The 13,544-nt window shown below is 36.2% G+C and overlaps 1 pseudogene; it reads right to left on the reverse strand.

The window, feature by feature from the left end:
* Positions 1 to 1,171: 1,171 nt before the first annotated feature.
* Positions 1,172 to 2,508, reverse strand: LOC112010602 (protein ENHANCED PSEUDOMONAS SUSCEPTIBILITY 1-like; annotated as a pseudogene).
* Between the last annotated feature and the right edge of the window lie 11,036 nt (positions 2,509 to 13,544).

Consider the following 13,544-nt stretch of genomic DNA (forward strand, 5'->3'; position numbering starts at 1 on the left):
TTATTTTATTTTATTTTTTTAAAATGATAAATTTAGAATTTTGTTTTAATTTTTTTTCTGATGTAGCTTTTTTTGTATTTAAAATGTTGACGTAGAATTATTTAAATAGTAAATAAAAATTATTATTATTATTTTAATAGCCATGTAAGTGTTGTGAGTGCCAACTGTGCATTTCGTCCGCCACATAGGCTATTTTTCATTAGTGAGATAATGGTAGGGACAAAAATGGAACGCGTTTTTAATTTTGGGGACTAAAGACAGTAAAATAAAAAAGTGGGGACCAAAATGAAAATATGGCCAAAATATAGGAACCAAAAGTGCATTTATACCAAATCCTTCATCATACACTAGACTTTTATTATTGTCTCCCACTTTGGCCCAATTTGCCCAAATAAGAACATTTGTTAGTGAATCATTTAGGAAAACTTTTAAGAGAAAAGAAAAAAAAAATTATAGAAAAAGGAAAAAAAAAAAAAAAACTAATATTTTGATAGCATTTTCTATTTCTCATAAAAGTAGTGTCAATTTTTTTCTAAAATAGCTTGTTAACAATTGCGCTAAGAGACTCTGTTACATGACTCCATATTTTTTATTATTATTAGAAGTGATTCAATCATGGGTGTAGGAAGGTCAATATATTTATTTATTTATTCGCGGAAAGAGCTTCAACTTTTTTTGAGAATAAAAAAGGGTGGCTCACGTGTGTTATCACAGTCGACCACACCCCACAGATACATCGCTATGAGTACCACCAGCACATAATGGTGCCGGCGACTTGGACTCCACCCATGCACATCGTTTTTTTTTTTAGAAACCAAAGTCCAAACCCCACACCCTTGGGGTATGAGGACTCGAACCCGCGCCTGGCACAGCCATCGAGAAGGAAAGAGCTTCAACTTGATTCAATAAACGTATAATTCAAGGTGTTATTGAGCATGCGCTGAGCCGCTGAGTCATAACAGTCAACACTTCCAAATCACTGTGAACATTCAAGCAATAAGTTACTCTCTCTCATAGACAACACTACCATTAAGTTTTCCACCGATGTCACCCTTTTTTTTTCTTTTTTCTTTTTAAGAACGTGGAAGATCACACACAACATCTAGAAGCTTGCAATTTCAAATTGCATTCCAACATTTCTTGGTCAAAGAAGGATCACAAAAAATTTTAATTATGAGGCAAAAGTCTCCATGGACTCTGAATCATCTATCATAGCCTGTAACGTCTCTGGCGAAAGACAAGCTTCAAAATCCATGCTACCTTCTTCTACCCCAGGAAACACTGTCAACTTTCCATAAAACTTGTTGCCAGCACCACTTCGCACAGCAATAGGTCTTCCCCAACCAAAGTCATTACCATACACATTGAATCGCAGCGAACTTCCTGTGATCAATGCATTACTTGTTACTACTCCTAGTGCTGATATCTTTGGGGCTTTTACCCAATCCTCTATACACTTCCTCCCTTCTTTAACTGTTTGAGAAGCAATCACCTTGTTTATCTGCCAAGCCACCCAGCCTAATCCGTGGTCAAGAAGATTTTCTACTGTACTTGTTACGGTCCCCAATAAAACCGCGTTTCCCAAGTATACTTCTGGCAATGGTGGCTATATTCTTCGCCTCATTCCCACAAGTACGTGGTAATGAACCTCTTGATTACCGCTGCAGCGCCAATTGCAAACCACAGATCGCCAAAGATGACCCAATACTGCTCGAAGGGACAAGATGTTGTCTGTACCCATTTCAGCATTGCCATTTGCTTTGAGTTGTGAAATTTTTTTTCTTCGAAAAATGAAAGACCTTTTGTTTCAGGGGAGGAGGAATGGATCTCTTATTATAGATTTCATTGTGATGGAAAGGAATATGTAGTGGGTGTAAAACAGAGAGATTCTTGAAGAAAATAGGAAAATCTTATTGATTATCACTAGCTTCTGGTATGCAAAAGTAGTTACAAAATAATTAGTACCTACACTATATATACACACACTAAAACAGAGACTTAGTTTCCCGCCTAAATAACTAACTAACAAACTTTCAACAATACAACCAAATCAAAGTTTGACATTTGTTTTCTTTAGTGCTTGACAGCTGTCACTGATTTCTTCTCTCTTCTTTACTTGACACGTGTAATGCCTTTGCCTCTATCAGTTACTTTCTTCTTCACCTTACACTTGCTACTATTATCCACTTCTTCAAGTTTAACACTCCCCCTCAAGTCTCGAGCTGTAAGATCAGTGACTTGAAGTAAAGCATTACTCTTCAATTGTCTTGGCACAAATATATCCTTCAGTCCCAACTTTCCTGACAATCTTGTGAAAGAACTAAAACCTAAAGCTTTAGTAAAAATATCAGCTACTTGAGCATTTGTGGCCACATTAAAATTCTTAATCATCCCTTCCAAAATCTTATCTCGAACTAGATGGCAATCCACTTCAATATGTTTAGTCCTCTCATGGAAGACTGGATTGGCAGCTATATACAATGCTGCTTGATTGTCACAGAATAACATAGCTGGTTTAGGATGTTCAATCTTAAAGTCCTTGAGTAATTAAAGCACCCAAGTAATTTCACATGCTACACTAGCCATTGCTCTATACTCAGCTTCTGCTGAGGATCTTGAGACCACCCCTTGCTTCTTTGATCTCCATGATATTAAAGATTCTCCCAAATAGACTACATAACCTGTTAATGATCTTCTTGTGTCAGGGCATCCAACCCAGTCTGCATCACAAAATGATTTGATATGCAAATCAGAGTGACTTGAGAAGAAAATTCCTTTTCCTAGTGACCTTTTTATGTACTAAAGAATTCTGTGAGCTACAAGCAAATGAGTTTCCCTTGGCTGTGAAACAAACTGGCTTAACCTATGCACAACATAGGTAATGTTAGGTCTTGTTAAAGTTAGGTACAATAGCCTTCCAATTAACCTTCTGAACTATCCAGGATCTGCAAGTGGCTTCCCTTCATACTTTGAAAGCCTTAAATTCTGCTCCATAGGAAATTTTATTGGTTTAGAACTAATGAAACCATGTCTTTCAAAATTTCAAGGGCATATTTTCTTTGATTAAGGCTTATTCCTTCATCAGTTCTTGCTACCTCAAGGCCTAAGAAGTACCTTAATGAACCAAGATCTTTCAACCCAAACCTGTCATCAAGTAACTTCTTTAAACTGTCAACACATGCAGGGTTATTTCCAATGAGCAATATGTCATCGACATACACTAGTAGCACTGTAAAAGAAGACCCTTGAGTATGAGTAAACAAAGAGTAATCAAATTTAGATTGAACAAATCCCATCTATAAAATAGTGTTTGAGAATTTCGCAAACAATTTCCTTGATGCCTGCTTAAGACCATAAAGACTCCTATTCAATTTGTAAACCATGTTCTCCCCTTGCTATGAAAGCAAGGTGGTAAGCACATGTAGACATCTTCAACCAAATCACCATGCAAAAATGCATTATTGACATCCATTTCGTGAAGAAACCACCCTTTCACAACAGTCGAAGAAAGCACAATTCTAATAGACACAGATTTAGCTACAGGAGAAAATGTCTCAGAATAATACAAACCATGCTTTTGAGTAAATCTCTTAGCAACTAAACGAGCTTATACCTTTCAATGGTGCCATCAGGAAGGTATTTGACCCTATAAACCCATTTACAGCCAATTGGGCACTTACCAGGGGGTAATGGAACCAAAGTCCAAGTGTTATTAACTTCCAAGGCCTCAATTTCCTTGTCCATGGTAGCCCTCCATTCAGGATATTGAACTACCTAATTAAAAGAGACAAGTTTTGATGGAGTAGTATTGACTGTCATGACAAAGGAATGGAAGGTAGGACCAAGGTGAGAGTAATCCAAGAAATCTGAAATATCATATGGCAAACCAGAATTGGGCTTGGTGCTAATAGACTTGCAAGAATATTCAAAAAGATAAGGTGGAGGATTATGGGGTCTAGTAGACCTTCTTAAGATGGGTAAAGGTGTAATAGGTAAGGAAGAAGTAGAAAGAATAGGATCAGAATGTGAAGTGGAATGAATGAACCATATGATCTGTTACTCCAGTATTAATGATCCAAGTATTAGAATTACATGCATGCCTATCAACAACATGAGCAGCAAATATAAAATGAGAAAGATTTGGTGGAATCCAATATGGATTACTTGAAAAATTGGATGAGCAAGAAGGTGAAGTGGAGGTAGAAGTTGAGAGTTATGGAATGGAAGGATTTGGTGCCATAACAAAAGTAGCTTGATGGGCAATCTGACAACCATTACCTAATCCAAAATTTCCAGAATTTCTTGAGGACTGCACTGCAGCAACTTGATCTGCCATAGCCTTGTTACCTCCTTTTGGTTTATAACCTGGAGGATAACCATGAAGTTTATAGCATTTATTTACTATATGACCAGTAAGACCACAGTAAGTACAAACAGGCCTATCTTTCTTAGGATTACCCCTTTTCCACCATGATTATTACCTTGATTGCCATGAAAACCCTTGCTACTATTCACATACATAGCAACAGCATCTCCAGATTGAATCATGTTGAAACCATGACAAATACTCCTTCTTTTCTCTTCTTGCAAAATCAAGGAACACACTTTGCTAAGAGAAGGAAAAGGCTCAAGTAACAAAATCTAACCAATAATATTCCCATAACTATCATTCAATCCTATCAAAAAACGAAATACATGCTCCTTATGCTGAGCATCTTGTTGAGAAGACTTAGATCCACAAGTACAGGAACAAGTACAAACTGTGAAAGCTTGATAATTTGCAAATTCATCCCACAAGGTCTTAAATTTTGTGAAATAAGAACTCACCGAGAGTGATCCTTGTGAAAGATGAGATGTCTCCTTCTGAAGCTCAAAAAGCCTTGAAGTGTTGCCCTGAGATAGCCTGTCCTTGAGATCAATCCACAAATCCCTCGCAATGTCGATGTACATAACACTTGCCTTCAAATCCATGCTAAGTGAATTTGTCAACCATGAAAGCACTGTAGTATTGCACCTACTCTAAGAATTAAACAATGGAGAAGATGGATTAGGCTCAGGAATTGATCCATTCACAAATCTGAACTTGTTTCTAGCACTCAAAGCCAAGAACATAGATCTTTCCCAACTCATATAATTCTCAGGACTAGTCAGAGGTTGTGAAGTAAGAATGAGACTAGGACTTTCATTTGCTGGATGAAAGAAAGGATTATTCGCAGATTCATCTGCTATTGCTGCACTTGAAGAAGGCACTGAATGTGCAGTTTGAGATTGAGTATTATTTGTGGAATTGGAAGCCATGAGTGAGAAAGAAAACAAAAAACAAGCTTTGTTTGGAAACTAAGAAAACGAAAGAAAATTCTTAAAACAGAGAGATTCTTGAAGAGAATAGGAAAATCTTATTGATTATCACTAGCTTCTGGTATGTAAAAGTGGTTACAAAATAATTAGTACCTACACTATATATACACACTAAAACAGAGACTTAGTTTCCTGCCTAAATAACTAACTGACAAACTTTCAACAATACAACCAAATCAGAATTTGACATTTGTTTTCTTCAGTGCTTGACAGCTGTCATTGATTTCTTCTCTCTTCTTTCCTTGACATGTGTAATGCCTTTGCCTCTATCTGTTACTTTTTCTTCACCTTACACTTGCTACTATTATCTACTTCTTCAAGTTTAACAGTGGGAAATCAGTAATACCATCAAAATAACAACGTTGGAAAATTAGAGTAGATTGTGATGTGGGATCAATATTATTACCTCTAGATATTTTAGACCAAGTGTTAAAGAAATGCCAAAATGAACTACCATCGACTGCACAATGGTTTAAAGTGCAGCCGATGAAAATACCATCAACAAGCTCAGTTGCTTACACAACTAACAATGGCTTGGAAGTGCCTTCGTAATTCAATATGCTATTCATCAGAAAGAAGGAGTTGACAATGTCTGGAACATATATGGGATCAAGGATATCTGCCACAGTAGCATCTGTATGTTTTAGACCCCTTAAACACAAACAGATTAACCTAGTTATTTAGTTAAGTGATTAACTTAGATAAATTATTCAGATCTAGGTTAACACAGATAAATCATATCATTGAAACAGTGCGGAAAATAAATAACACAACGATATGATAACCCAGGAAAACTAAATCAGTAAAAAACCTGGTGAAGATTTAACCTAGTTATCCTCAAGGTAAAACAGGTTCACTATGAAAAAATTGAAATTTACACAATAGCAACTTAGACCACTAACATCCTATTACTACCTCGAGTAGGAAATTTACTACCACTACCACGTGACAACTCCGAGTCCACGGACAACTTCTTTCTTGGATTCACAGCATCCACAAGTACTCCTACTTGTGTTTTCTTTAAGCTCTTTATGCAGCAACTGAAACGATCACCAAGCTCTCAACATCAATTTTGAGATTGGAAACCCTAAGTACGTATGAAGGAAAACACCCATAGATCTCATAAGAGATTCACACATACAACATAAACAACAACTCTAAAACATGGCTAGGGTTTTTCCTTTTATACTTAAGGCAAAACATAAAACCCTACACGTCATATGAGCTTGAGCTGAGTTGGAAAATTCTGCAGAAAAAAAATCTGCACGAGCTTCAATCGATCAAGTCTAATTTTCAATCAATCGAGCCTGACAGATTTACACAATAAATCCTGCAGTACACTTGATTCCAACTTTACATATAAACACACTTTGAGCAGCCTAATTCTAGACTCTAAGTTTTTATCATGGTTCTCCAATATTAGACATTAAAGTTCTAATACATTTAGATCCTAAATCCTTAGAACCTAACAAACTCCCCTTTTGGCAATCCATGACAAAACACATAATAAAACAAAATAAATTGATTGAGAGACCACACTTCTTGGGCGTAAAGTGGAATTGGAGTGAAGATTGAAAGTGTTCCCAAGGACTTATAATCTTTTGTTTTGAATTTCACCGCATCAAGGTACACTAATTCTGAAATTTACATAATGCAAGTTATCAATCATGAATGAAATAGATCTTTGTTTATTGCTTCCGCTATGTGTTTTGTATGAGATACAAAACTAGATTTAACCAATAATCTTGGCCTTTCTAACTCCAATTTTGACCCATGAATAGTAATTGGAATGAGAATTTGATAATATTTGTAATGGAATTGGTTTCAACCCATTCTGATAACTAGATCAAAATTAGGGTTTTTGGGCCCACCTTGGGTCTACTTCGAGTCAAACTTGGTCAAAGTTGCTAAAAATCTTCGAGGAGCTCGGGTTTGATGTAAAATTGTGAAAAATGTTATTTTATGAGAGTTCGGACCACGTTCGACGTTTGGTCAATCCTAGGGCTGACTAGGGGCATTTTTTTTTCATTCTAGCGAAAAAACGCACTTCAGGTGCTCCGGTGCTTGAACGGGTTGCACCACATCGTTCTAGATGTTCTCATGGCCCCGTAAAAGGAAAATAAAATTTTGGGATTTTCAGGGTTCGGCACACAAATCGAAGGCAGACAAAATATGGTATCAACAATCTCCATCAAATGGTTGTGATTATGTGTGAATGTTCTTGATTTTCTTATCTCATTATTTTCATATGATGAGACACTTGTGCTTTCTTGCAAAGGTTTTAGACACAATAGGCAATTCTATGTTACTCTTGATACTATTACACTGGAACAATGTGATTTGGTTATTATAAGGAATACATGTGGTAGTATAAGCTCACTAAATTGTTTAACTTGTTTTTTTTAAAAAAAAATTAGTTAGACTTGTTTTGTGTTTTGGATCTAGGATTGCTTAGCATCTAGAGTTTTTGGTGTGTTTGAATACTTAATATGCTTCTTTGATGTTTAGTATGGTGTTTATTGTGTTTGCATTCATATCATGTCTTTTCTCCCTTGAAAATTCATGTGTCTATGCTGCTCGATACTAGCTTGACACAAGCTTCTTCTTTCTAGGTTTTTCTTGATAGCTCTCGACACATAGCCCAATCTATCGAGCTAAATTTTTGAACTCTCTATCTACTTGACACCTCCTTGATACCTACCTTGATACATTGAAGTTTTTAGCCATTAATACCTCCTCCATACTTCTCAATCTATTGAGATTTTATTCTCGATACCTCCTCAGTACTTGCTTGATCTATCAAGAAGCATGATTCTATATATACTCGAGGGGTCAACCTGGCTTCATTCTCACTTAAACACTTCAACACCTCTTCATTTTCTCTCGATCCAAACGCTTCTATTTCACAAAAATCCTTCTTCCAATCAATTCATTGGTATGTGGTTTTAATCCCACTTTTTGTTTATTCTTCAAACATTTTCGTGCATTTAGACCTAGGTTTCCGATAGTTTTGGGAAATTTTAGGGGGTTTATGATTTTGCTAAAAATTTTAGGTTTGGCTTTGTTGTTTTGTTATCACATACTCATGCATTGCATTTTCTAGCATTATAATCATGTTTCATGCATTCTAAGTTGTGTGCTTGATTATGAACTGTGAGTGACGTAGTTTGAATTGAGTTTTTTTGCCCAAGATGCAATCTAGTTTTGCATATAACCTGCTTATGTATTGCTCCTTTCCTTTTTCTATTCCTGAGCATATCTTCTGGTTGTGTTTTGTTTCTTTCTTTTCTTTAGTTTCCTGCTATGGCACCCAAGAAGTCTATTCCTTCAAAGAACTCAATATCTCATCATCGTTCCTCCTTTTCTTCTTCTTTTCCTTCTAGAGATAGGTTCTTTGATTCAAAATCCCAAAAGGATATTGAGGAGAACTTTTGTGATAGGGCAATTCATTGGGAATGCCTTATTGTTCTGTCTGATTTTCCAGACACTCTTCTACCTGGTGCATTTAGCTCGCGGTGTTGGGAATCACTTTGTGAGAAACCCTCTAGATGTTCCAGCATGTTTATATAGGAGTTCTACTCCAACATGCACGCTATTGATACCTCTATTCCCCAGTTTACTATAGTATTCTAAGGAACATGTATCGCAGTTACTCCATAGCTCATTTTTGATATACTACATGTCCCTAAGGTAGCTCGTCCATACTATCCTAGTGCACCTCATCTTTATTCTATCTCTCGAGTCACATTTTTATGAGCACCCTATGTTATGGGTTATTCTCTTAATTTCACCAGTCATGACTTTGCTAAGGGTCCAAGGATCCTTAATATGGTAATGATCTTTGTTATCACACCATGGTCACACTATAACACTATCATTGGGCCTCGTGCTTGTTTTCTTTTCTCTTTCTTGGAGGGTCTCTTTATAGACTTTCCTTCACATATGATAGTATCTATGATAGATATCTACCGAGGCACTGCTACACATGATAAGCTAATCTTTCATTTAGCTATCACACACATTCTGACACATGCGCATGTTCCTATTCCTTCTTCTCCTCTCTTTAAGATCATGGGTGCTATTAGCAAGGAATCTATACAGAGAAGTGCTGCACAACTGGTGGCTAAGGCTAAGTGACCTCGTTAGGAGTCTACTCTCACTCAGCAAGTGGAGGCTACTTTCTGAGCTGCAAAGGATGTTGCCTATGCCTCTCGTCCTTCTTCCTCGTCTGCTCCACCTTATTCTTCTGAAGTAGAGGCATCTCTTGTTGCCATCTTGGATTAGCTTCAGGTTATGCGTGCTGTTTTTGGTAGTCGTTTGGACCATCTTACTGATGAGATGTGTCAGATGAACACTAAGATTAGTTGTATAGCTTGCCGACAATCTCTCCTTGGTAGCTTCGTTCCTTCTCCTAAGCGTGATCATTCTGTGGAGGCATCTAATAGCGGAGATAATGATGGTGGTGATGCTTCTGGCATTGGGTTTAATGATGAGATGGTTGTCTCTTAATGATTTACCCACTGTCACTCGTAACAAAAATGAGGAGTAGTTTTGGTTATGAGAGACTAGTCTTGTTGATAAAGGGAGAGCTAGACTAGTGATAGGAGCAGAGTGTTTTTAAGATATGTAATGAGGTTTTATTGTATAGTTCTCATTACATGTACCTTGGTCTTGTAACCTCTTACATACATTGTACTTCCTTGATATATATATATGATGATGATGTATGTTTTTCACCTTTATCTCACGTGTTGTTTCTTTTCTCTCTTTATACACATGTTTCTTACTTTATATAACTTGGCTATATTTCATACTAGATGCCTTGATGGATCTTGTTTAATGTTTCAGCTAGTTAGGTTGCAAGTCTTTCATATTGTGATCTCTTTTCTTGCAAAGTTTTTCAAGAGTTCATTGTATAAGTTAGACTTATGTTATGTCCTGTGTAATAATTAGGGAGATTGTTGTTTTATACTTCTCTCATAATTATGATTGTGGTTTTTTCATGGATTGCCAAAGTGAGAGATTATTAGGGTCATATTTTCTATGTAATTGGCTAATCCTTTGACAAAACCCACTTTACATGTAATTTGGTAGATCTAAGTTGGGTTTAATGTATCAAGAAGTATGTTGTTCAAACATATGAAGTGGTATCATTATAGACATGAAGTTTGATCTAAGAAACAAGTGAAGAAAAGCTATTTCATTAAAGCTTGACACAAGTTGGACATTAGCTGCTATCAAGGATTAATGAAAAAGCTTGACATAAGCTCGATTTATCAAGAATTAAATTACAAATTTCTTAGATTTGAAATTCGGCCCATGATGACTTGAATGATTAGGGTTTCTCTTTCTACAACCCTAGTCATATATAAGGCTTATTTTAAAAGTCATCAAATGTGTAAAAAAAGACCTTGAACTCATATACTCTGTGAAAAGCTATTGAGTTTGTATGCCTTAGGGTTTTGTAACCAACTGCTTCATAATATTCATCATCTATGAAATGAAGGACTTAGCAGCTAACAACAATTAATCAAGTTGCTAGAGTTAGTCACATACTGGGATCTGTGCAAAGGAGTTAGTCACAGATTGGAGATTTGTGCAAAGTCAAGTGCAATTGGGTATTGAAGTGAATGTTCAACTGTAGGTTAGTATTTTGGGATAGGCTAGAGTAGTGGTAAGATTCCTCATACTTGATTGTTGATTAGTGGATTCTTGGGAGTGGTGACCTAAAATTCCCCCGGTGGGGTTTTGGCCTTGCGAGAGGTTTTCTCCATTCAACAACAAATCACTTTGTCAATTTAATTTCTATTGCATTTAGTTTATTTGGTAATTTTTTTTACCTCAACGATTTGCATGTTATTTGACCTAATTAATCAACTTGGGTAATTGAATTAATTGATCAGAGTCAATCTATTTTAACCCAAAAGTTCTCAATGGATGCCACAAGATCTCAGTTGCTGGGTTTTTTGACCTCGTCAGAGGACTCTGTACCCTTAATGTGCATGGAAACATGGTCCACACTTGCTTTGACTTGTTGCTCCTCACCTGAACTTGTTTGAACCATTATGTTCTTCTTTCTTGAAGGCATTGAATAGCCAAAGAGAAAGATAACTAGATATATAACAAAGAGAGAATAACCAAAATTTAACAAAGGGAGAATAACCAGAGATTCCCAAGTGTAGTCACCAAAAATGTACGTGCAAGTTAGACTAACAAGCTTGTAAAGAAAAATAAGCTATAGATCTAATGGTACATTTAAGTGAAAATGCTCAAGAACAATAAAAAGGAGAACTTTAACACTTCAATATCCAAAGAAACATAAAAGCAGAATAATGTATGTAGAAAACATTTTGGAATGGATGAAAAACCACGGGCGAGTGAAAGGAGTAATGTTCCTCACTATGTAGAGCTCTCTATTGAGTGAAAGTTAAGGTTTTTACATAATGATGATGCTCTTCCCAAAGAAAGCCTCTTTTTCCCTCATTTCCCTACCTGGACTTCTGCCTTTTATGCATTTTCTCTTTATCTTTCTTGTCTCTTACCCTAATTGCTCAACAACATGTTTCTCTTATTGTACGAGAAATGTTTCTAGGTACATATGGATAGGTGTCAAGCCATGATTACCCCATTTCAAACCCTGATACAGTTATTGTACTATACTACGGTTGGAGGAGAGAGAAGACATGCAAATGTCAGGGTAGTGGGATGGAAGGCGGCTCTGCTACAACATAGGGAGCAAGCCATAAACAAGGAAAGGGACATTTGGGATGCTATGAGTGATGCACGTGTCCTCAGCAGTGGTCCTGCACGGCCAATAAGGAGTGTTCTGGTACATTTTTAAACCCCTTAAACACAAACAGATTAACTTAGTTATTTAGCCAAATGATTAACTTAGGTAAATTATTCAGATCTAGGTTAACACAGATAAATCATATCATTGAAACAGTGCGGAAAATAAATAACACAGCGATATGATAACCCAGGAAAACCAAACTGGTAAAAAACCTGGGGAGGATTTAACCTAGCTATTCTCAAGGTAAAACAAATCCACTATGAAAGAATTGAAGTTTACACAATAGCGACTTAGACCACTAACATCCTATTGCTACCTTGAGTAGGAAACTTACTACCACGACCACGTGACAGCTCCGAGTCCACAGACTACTTCTTTCTTGGATTCACAGCAACCACAAGTACTCCTATTTGTGTTTTTCATTAAGATCTTCATGCAGCAACTGAAGTGATCACCAAGCTCTCGACATCAATCTTGAGATTGGAAACCCTAAGTATGTACGAAGGCAAACAACTCTAGATCTCACAAGAGATTCATACACACAATATAAACAACAACAACAAAGCGTGGCTAGGGTTTTATACTTAAGGCAAAACATAAAACCCTACATGTCATACGAGCTTGGGCTGATTGGAAAATTCTGCAGAAAAACAACCTGCACAGGCTTTGATTGATCGAGTCTAATTTTCGATCGATTAAGCCTTGCAAATTTACATAATAAATACTACAGTACACTCGATTCCAACTTTACACATAAACACACTTTGAGCAGCCTAATTCTAGACTCTAAGTTTTGATCATAGTTTGCCAACATTACACATTAAAGTTCTAATACATTTACATATTAAATCCTTAGAACCTAACAAACTCCCCTTTTGGCAACTGTGACAAAACACATAATAAACAAAATGCTCAAAGTTACAAAAATAGCCCATTACAATAAAAATTTCCCAACACAAATAATTCACCCTAACTACTATCTATCAGTTGCAAGTGTAGACAGTAGCATGACTGAATCAACCTGTATATTCCTGTTACACTTAACAAACACATAAACGCATGTGTGGAACATAAGAGTAAAACAAAATAAATTCTTGATTTCACATAACACAAAATAAAAGACATATATCATGAATAACCTCATAAATATAAGTCAATAATCAATGTAGCACAATGTGAAACAAGAAATAGAAATAAAGCAATAATGTCTCCCCCTATCATATACAACACAAAAAAATAGAGACATAAAAAATAAATACATCATGAGCCAAAAAATAAATACAATGTGAAGCACCTAGATACAATCTAAAGCTCCAAAACAACAAAAATCTCTCCCTATCTCCATCCAAAAAAAACAAGATGTCTCCCCCTATCATATACAACTCATAAAAGA

The sequence above is a fragment of the Quercus suber genome, unplaced genomic scaffold (assembly GCF_002906115.3).
Source record: "Quercus suber isolate HL8 unplaced genomic scaffold, Cork oak 2.0 scaffold_294, whole genome shotgun sequence".
NCBI lineage: Eukaryota > Viridiplantae > Streptophyta > Magnoliopsida > Fagales > Fagaceae > Quercus > Quercus suber.